At 44.4% G+C, this 8,028-nt stretch overlaps 1 pseudogene; it reads left to right on the top strand.

Annotated features, from left to right (window-relative positions):
* The first annotated feature begins 2,915 nt into the window (after positions 1–2,915).
* The window catches only part of LOC109209209, an 11,734-nt pseudogene continuing 6,621 nt past the window's right edge, over positions 2,916–8,028 (top strand).

Here is an 8,028-nt window from a genome sequence, read left to right as displayed (position 1 = left end):
TGCACCGCAATATACCGTATAAGTTCCTGAACCTGTGGGCAACACCAACACTGGCGCTGTAGTCAAAGCATTCTTGAGCTTCTGAAAGCTTGCATCATATTTGTCTGACCACGTGAACGGGTCACTCTTCTGGGTCAACTTGGTCAATGGGGCTGTTATAGATGAAAACCCCTCCACAAACCGACAGTAATAACCCACCAATCCCAAGAACTTCGGATCTCTATAGATGAAGTGGGTCTGGGCCAGTTCTGAACAGCCTCAATCTTCTTAGGATCTACCAGAATGCCCTCTACTGATACAACGTGCCCCAAGAAAGCTATTGAGCTCAACCAAAACTCGCATTTTGAAAAATTAGCATATAACTAGATGTCTCTCAAAGTCGGAAGTACGATCCGAAGACGCTGCTCGTGCTCCTCTCGACTACGGGAGTAGATCAAGATATTATCAATAAACAAAATGACGAAGGAATCCAAATAAGGCTTGAACACCCGGTTCATCAAATCCATAAATGTTGTCGGGGCGTTTGTCAGCCCAATGACATCACTAGAATCTCATAATGCCCGTACCGAGTCCGAAAAACAGTCTTAGGGACATCGAATGCCCTAATCCTCAACTGATGGTAGCCAGACCTCAAATCAATCTTCGAAAACACCTTGGCACCCTGAAGCTGATCAAATAAGTCATAAATCCTCGGCAACAGATACTTGTTCGTGATGGTGACTTTGTTCTATTGCCGGTAATCTATGAACATCCTCATCGATCCATCCTTTTTCTTCACAAACAACACAGGTGCACCCAGGGCGAGACACTAGGTCTAATGAAGCCCTTATCAAGCAAATCTTGCAATTGCTCCTTCAATTGTTTCAACTCTGGCGGGTCCATGTGGTGTGGCGGAATAGAAATGGGCTGAGTGCCCGGAGCCAAATCAATGCAGAAGTCAATATCCCTGTCGGGTTGCACCCCGGCAAGTCTGCAGGAAAACACCTCTGGAAACTCTCGAACAACTGGCATAGAATCCATGGAAAAACCTCCGTACTAGAATCACGGGCATAAGCCAAATAAGCTAGACACCCCTTCTCGACCATATGCCGAGCCTTAACATAGGAGATAACCCTACTGGTAGAATGGCCAGGAGTTCCTCTCCACTCTATTCAAGGCAACCCCGACAGGGCTAAGGTCACCGTCTTGCCGTGATTATTAGCCCTTTGCTGTAACTTGCATTTTATATGAAAAAAATACCTGCTATATTAAGTAATTAGGGAGGTGCAGAAAGATTTATACGTTTTGAATATTCTTTTATATTTGAGATACTGAATATGTTTTTTTGTCCACTTTTTTTCTCGAGGCAATATTGTATTTGTCATTATATATGAGTTTTGTTTCATTTCGAATAAATGTGTTTTCTGCAAAGGATTTATCCTATCTCGCAAGGCGACTCTTATATTTGTTGAATTATGCTTTGAGTTCATTTAAAATATTACATTAAGTAAAAATGAAAAAGAATTACGACAACAATAAAAAAAGAGAGAGTGTATTTATGAGAATTAATATATTTCTGTGAAAAATATAGAGGAGGAGCAATAGAGTTTGAAAGCAACAATGAGTTTAACAAGGGATGTATTACTTTTGTCATGCCTTTCGCAGCATGAAAAATCTCATATTGTAGAAATTGAGGCCAACTTTCGTCGGTCGATTCTCGACATGTCCTAAGTCTTTCGATATGTTTTTAACCTTTTTCAATGAGTTGTTAGTTAGACGATGATAAACTCTATTTTAATGGTTTTAAATAAATAGTTTTAATTCCTTTTTAAAAGTCTATATTGTTAGTTTTTAACTTTGAACATCTCTTATTTCGGAGTTAGTGAAATGCGTAAATATACTTTGAAATTAGTGATATTATGAGTGTTGGAGCTAACGAGAGAATATTTATATTGTGTATATTAATTCACAAAAATTATACTTCTCTCCATTAAGTTTATAGCAAGATCATATGGTATAATTACTAATTTCTTTTGACCGCACGAACAACGGACAACTTAACTAGTTTCTAATATTAGTAGAAATTAAAAGCAGAGCTGTAAGCAATTAATTAAGTAATCTCAGCCAAATACAATTATAGTCATGCTTCCTTAACATTTTCAGCACCACACAACTCATATGCATTACCATTCAAGGAATACAATTTTTTTCAATAATTGAAGTTATATATGGTTGGGTGTGCGAACAGTCTCAAATTGGTAGTTAAAATGAAGAAAAAAAATTACATAGGTAATGTCGAGATTTTCTAAATTGTGTAAGCCCTATTGATAAAAACCGTACGAGGTCGGGCCACAGGGAAAATATATATCACATCATGTTAAGATTATCTTTGAGCTTGCTTAATATCCGAGTATATAGTGGTGTGATAGAGTGGGGCTCGGTTTACTGCTTTCCCAGAGCTTCGAGACGTACACACAAAAAGAAGCTTGCTTGTGGGCTTTAGAGGGTATAAATACTTGGATGATGTGGGTGGTACACAATGTTGATAAACTTAATCCGAAAGGCTTCGTGATGAGTCATGTGGAACTTAATTAGTTCGAGGGGAAGATTATTAGATTTGCGAACAAAGAAAACTGCAAAACATAATATTCTGGTGTGAGATATTTTGGAAAAAATCATGCCAGAGCGAACCAAATCGGACAATTTTGCACCATGTTGATTTAAGACTATCTTCGGAGTGTATTACTCCAAATATATGGTAATAGTAACTTCAATTAGTTGGTACGTGTATAATTTTTTATGTGCAGCGGTCAGGCTTGTTACAAGTATAAATAGACATCGTTACTACCACAGTTCAACCATCCTCTTCAGAATTAAACTCCTTTTCTCATTAGTAGGCAGCAAACATTATATAGTTCAACTTTAACCTTGTTGACATGGCTTTCAAAACTCAGGCCTCAGTTACCCTTTTCCTATCACTGAATCTCCTCTTCTTTGCTCTTGTTACTGGAACTATTGTGAGACTTGCCATAACACTGGTGGTGGAGGTTCTGGAAACGGCAGTGGTGCTGGCGGTGGAGCTGGAAATTGTGGTGGTTCAGGTGGCGTCGGAGGTGACAATGGGCAAGGCAGGTGCCTGAGAGATGCTCTGAAGTTGGGTGTATGTAACGACCCGGCCGGTCGTGTTTGGAGTTTACGCCCCGATCCCATATTAACTGCTTTCCCTAAGTTCATTTCTGCTATTTTGGTTTGCCGGAACGTTCGGTGTTAGGATTCGGAGTGTTTGGGACACTTAGTCCCTAAATGAGAGCTTAAGTGTAGAAAAGTGGTCCGTAGTCGGAACAGTGTGAAGACGACCTCGAAATGGAAATCCGATGGTCCCGTTAGCTCCGTTAGGTGATTTCGGGGTTGGGAGCGTGTTCGGAATGTATTTTGGAAGTCCGTAGCTCATTTAGGCTTGAAATGCCGAAGTTTGAATTTTTGAAGTTTCCGGTCCGATAGTGAGTTTTTGATCCGAGGGTCGGATTGGAATTCCGGAAGTTGCAATAGGTCCGTCATGTCATTTGGGATGTGTGTGCAAAATTTCAGGTCATTTGGACGTGTTTTGGTTAGGTTTTTGATCGAAAATGTATTCTGATGGAATTTGAAGTTCTTAGGCTCAAATCCTTGAATTTATCGAGTTTTCGACGTTATTTTAGGTGGTTTAAGGATTGGTACAAGTTTGAATGAGGTATTAGGTGTTATTGGTGCTTTTGGTTGAGGTCCCGGGGGCCTCGGGATGATTTCGGGTGGTTAATGGAGGAATTTTGAAGTTAATGCAGCAACTGAATGTCCCTCTTCTGGTATTTTCGCATCTGCAGCTTGGGAACCGCAAATGCGGCGCCGCAGAAGCGGCTATGTGGCCGCAGAAGCTTTTCCCTCAGAAGCCGCAGAAGCGGCTTAGGCATCGCAGAAGCGGAGCCGCAGAAGCGGCCCACCCATCGCAGATGCGGCCCTATCCCCTTTAATGAAAACCGCAGAAGCGGTATATTGGTCCGCAGATGCGGTCCCTTGTCCGCAGAAGCGGAAATACCTGTGCAGATATAGAAATTTCGAGGGTTTGATTTCATAAGTTAGAAAAATCAATTTGAGCTCGGGTAAGGGCGATTTCCAGAGGATTTTGAAGAGGAGATTATTGGGTAATATTTCTTTAATCCCTCTAGTTATATTTCATCATTTTGTAGTTAAATCCATCATTAAAATTCGAATTTGGGATCAAAATTGGAAGAATTTGGGGTAAAACTTCATAGGCTAAACCATTGAGTTTTGAGTGGGCATTTGACCTCCGATTTGGGAGATTTTTATATGGTTAGACTCGTGAGAGTACGAGGGTTCTGAAAATGTGAAAATCATTCATTTCCGAGGCGTTGGCCTGAAGAGCATTTTGGTCATTTCACCTAATTTCACGCTGTAGTTTTGAATTAAATAGCAAAACCAGTTGTTTGCGATGTTATATACAATGTGTAATTGAATTGAATAGATTTGGGCCATTTGGAGTCGGATACTCGTGGCAACGGCGTGATTTCTAGTTGATTTTGAGTCGGTTCGAGGTAAGTGGCTTGTCTAACCTTGTGTGGGGGACCTTTCCCCTTAGGATTGTTACTTGATTTTTGAGTGCCTTGTACATGAGGTGACGAGCGCGTACTTGAGCCGATTGATGAAATTCCGTTTTTTACGTAAGTTATTGAGATTTAGTTTCATTCTTACTTGCCTTATTCTACTTGAAATTATAACTTGTGCTAGATTAGGAAAAGCATGTTTAGTTGACTTGATTGCCTATTTGCTTAAGTTGTTTTGACTGATCTACATGAAGCATGCTAGGCTAGTTCTATCTGTGTTTGTATTTCGTACTTCATTCCTCGGTATATTTTTGGCTGTGGTTGTGCATTTGCATTGGGACTACGGATGTGGGATTCTGGTAGCTCCCCCCCCCCCCCCTTGTCTGTTTACTTTGGGACTACAGGTTCGATTCCCGGTAGATTCCCCCTTCACTTTTACTTTGGGACTACGGGTTCGATTCCCGGTAGATCCCCCTGCACTTTTACTATGGGACTGCGGTTTAGATTCCCGATAGATCCCCCCTGCATATTGATGGATGGACTACGGGACGGTATCCCAGGAGATCCTTCGGTTTGGCACATGAGTTGGACTACGGGACGGTATCCCGGGAGATCCACTGGACAGTTAAGGAAGGGCTACAGGACGGTATCCTGGGAGACCCTCATTGTTATTCTTGGTATTGAGCTGTAGTCATTCTGTGTCCATTTTATCCTTTGTGTAGTTGTTATTATTTCGTTAGCCTGTCTTATCTCACTGCTGTACTCATTATTTCTGTCAGATTTTCATACTGTTAATTAATATTATATTTTACCTCAGTAGGGCCCTGACCTTCCTCGTCACTAACCGAGGTTAGGCTTGGCACTTATTGAGTACCGCTGTGGTGTACTCATGCCCTTCCTGCGCATATTTTTCATGTGCAGATCCAGGTACCTCTTCTCAGGCGCACTATCCTTGAGGCGAGGAGATACAGGGAGACTTCGAGGTATATTTGCAGCGTCCGCAGACCGAAGAGTCTTCTTACTTATTCTAGTTGTAGAGCTGTTATCCTATCATACTTTTGATGTAGATATTCTGGAGATTAGAGTACTTATGTTAATTCTATTAGCCTGTGTTTCCCGTGAGTTTTCGGGTTTTGGGATTGAGTTGTAGACTTCCGCATATCTTTAGAGTTGTATAGGACGGGCGACCTTATATTCAGTTGTTATTTTTCATATGTTCAGTTTTAATTGATTATTCTTCAAGTTAAAAGGTGATTTCCGCACTGTTAGGCTTACCTAGTTGTAGGAACTAGGTGCCATCACGACATGTTCATGGAGGGTGAACGGGAGTCGTGACAAGTTGGTATCAGAGCTCTAGATTCATAGGAGTCACGGAACACAGGCCGGTTTATTAGAGTCTCGCTGATCGATACGGAGACGTCTGTACTTATCTACGAGGGGCTATGTAACTGTTTAGGAAAAGTCTTCGTTTCATTTGAATTCCTTGTCGTGCGATATTTTGACATCAATTCTAAACTTCTGACTTCTATTCTCTCACAGATGGTGAGGACACGTGCCTCTCGAGATGATTAGGCACCCGCGCCCCCTACTGCAGCCGCCAGAGGCCGGGGCCGGGGGAGAGGTCGAGGACGCGCACGTGGTGGAGCCAGAGCACCTGCGCGAGCTGCCGCCGAGGTACCACCAGCAGATTCAGCCGGAGCCCAGGCACCTGGCACACCTACGACTGCCACTACTACTCCAGTGCTCCAGGAGACTTTGGCTCAGTTCATGAGCATGTACACCACCTTAGCTCAGGCAGGGTTGCTTCCCCATGCTGCGGCCACATCCCAGGCCGGGGGAGGAGCACAGACCCCCGCCGTCCGCACTTCTGAGCAGCGAGTGCAGGTTGAGCAGGTTCCCGAGATTATTCCCGCACCGCCTGCAGTGCCAGTTCAGCCCGAGGATGGGTCAGCTGCTTCAGAGGACGAGCAGCGGAGACTTGAGAGGTTCAAGAAATATGATCCCCCTGTGTTCAGTGGATTAGCATCAGATGATGCCTTGGGATTTTCGGAGAAGTGTCATCGTATTCTTTGCTCTATGGGCATAGTGGAGTCCAGCGGGGTTTCTTTCACTGCTTTTCAGCTTCGGGGAGCCGCCTATGATTGGTGGCGTACTTATGAGTTAGACAGTCCAGTCGAGGCTGCTTCACTGACTTGGACCCAGTTCTCGGATATGTTTATGAGAGAGTTTGTTCCCTAGAGTCTTAGGGATGCATGGCGCGCAGAGTTTGAGCATTTGCGCCAGGGTGCTATGACAGTTTCATAGTATGCCATCCGTTTTACCAGATTGGCCAGGCATGCACCGGCCTTGGTTGCTACAGTTCGGGAGAGAGTTCACAGGTTCATTGAGAGTCTTATCCCACCCATCAGATCTAGCATGGCTCGAGAGTTGGAGACGGACGTTCCTTATAGCAGGTAGTGAGCTGAGCATTGCTAGGAGGATTGAGGGTATGCTCGCCAGGGAGCGAGGGGAGAGGGAGGCCAAGAGGTCTCAAGAGTCGGGCCACTACTCTGGTGCCCGCACCCCATCAGCAGGTCGCTATGGTAGAGGTTATTCGGGTCGCCCTGTACATTCAGCTCTCCCAGCAGTCGGTAGTGCTCCAGCTCCGCCTACACCTCAGGAGCCTTACTATGCACCTCCAGTTTCTAGCGCGCCTCCTGCGCGGGGTGCTTCCAGAGGTCAGTCCAGCAGGCCTAGTCCCAGCCAGTCACAGCTACCGCGTCCTCCTAGAACTTGTTTTGAGTATGGTGATACACGCCACATTGTTAGGGACTGCCCCAGACTTGGTAGGGGTGCATCTTCACAGACTGCTCAGCCACAGCGTGCTCCTCAGAGTTCTCAGGCCATGATCACAGCTCCAGCTGCTACCCCACCTGCCCAGTCGCTAGGGGCGGAGGTCGGGAGATAGAGGTCGCCCTCAGAGAGGACCGGGCCAGATATTATGCTATTCCTGCTCGTACTGAGGTTGTTGCCTCTGACTCCGTCATTACAGGTATTATTCTGGTTTGTCATAGAGAGGCATCGGTTCTATTCGATCCGGGCTCTACTTACTCTTATGTGTCTTCTTACTTTGCTCCTCATTTGGGTGTGCCTCGGGATTATTTGAGTGCCCCCGTTTATGTTTCTACCCCTGTGGGAGATTCTCTTGTTGTGGACAGCGTTTATCGGTCATGTTTGGTTACTATTCGTGGTTTTGAGACCAGAGCAGACTTATTATTACTCGGTATGGTGGATTTTGACATTATTGGGCATGGACTGGTTGTCGCCCCATTTTGCTATTCTTGATTTTCACGCACAAGACCGTGACGCTGGCTATGCAGGTATTCGCGTATTGAGTAGAGTGGTACTTAGATCACACTTCCAGTAGAGTTATCTCTTTTCTTAAAGCTCAGCGTAATGGTTGAGAAGGGTG

The sequence above is a fragment of the Nicotiana attenuata genome, unplaced genomic scaffold (genome assembly GCF_001879085.1).
Source record: "Nicotiana attenuata strain UT unplaced genomic scaffold, NIATTr2, whole genome shotgun sequence".
Lineage (NCBI taxonomy): Eukaryota > Viridiplantae > Streptophyta > Magnoliopsida > Solanales > Solanaceae > Nicotiana > Nicotiana attenuata.
This window is presented reverse-complemented; position numbering and strand designations above follow the sequence as displayed.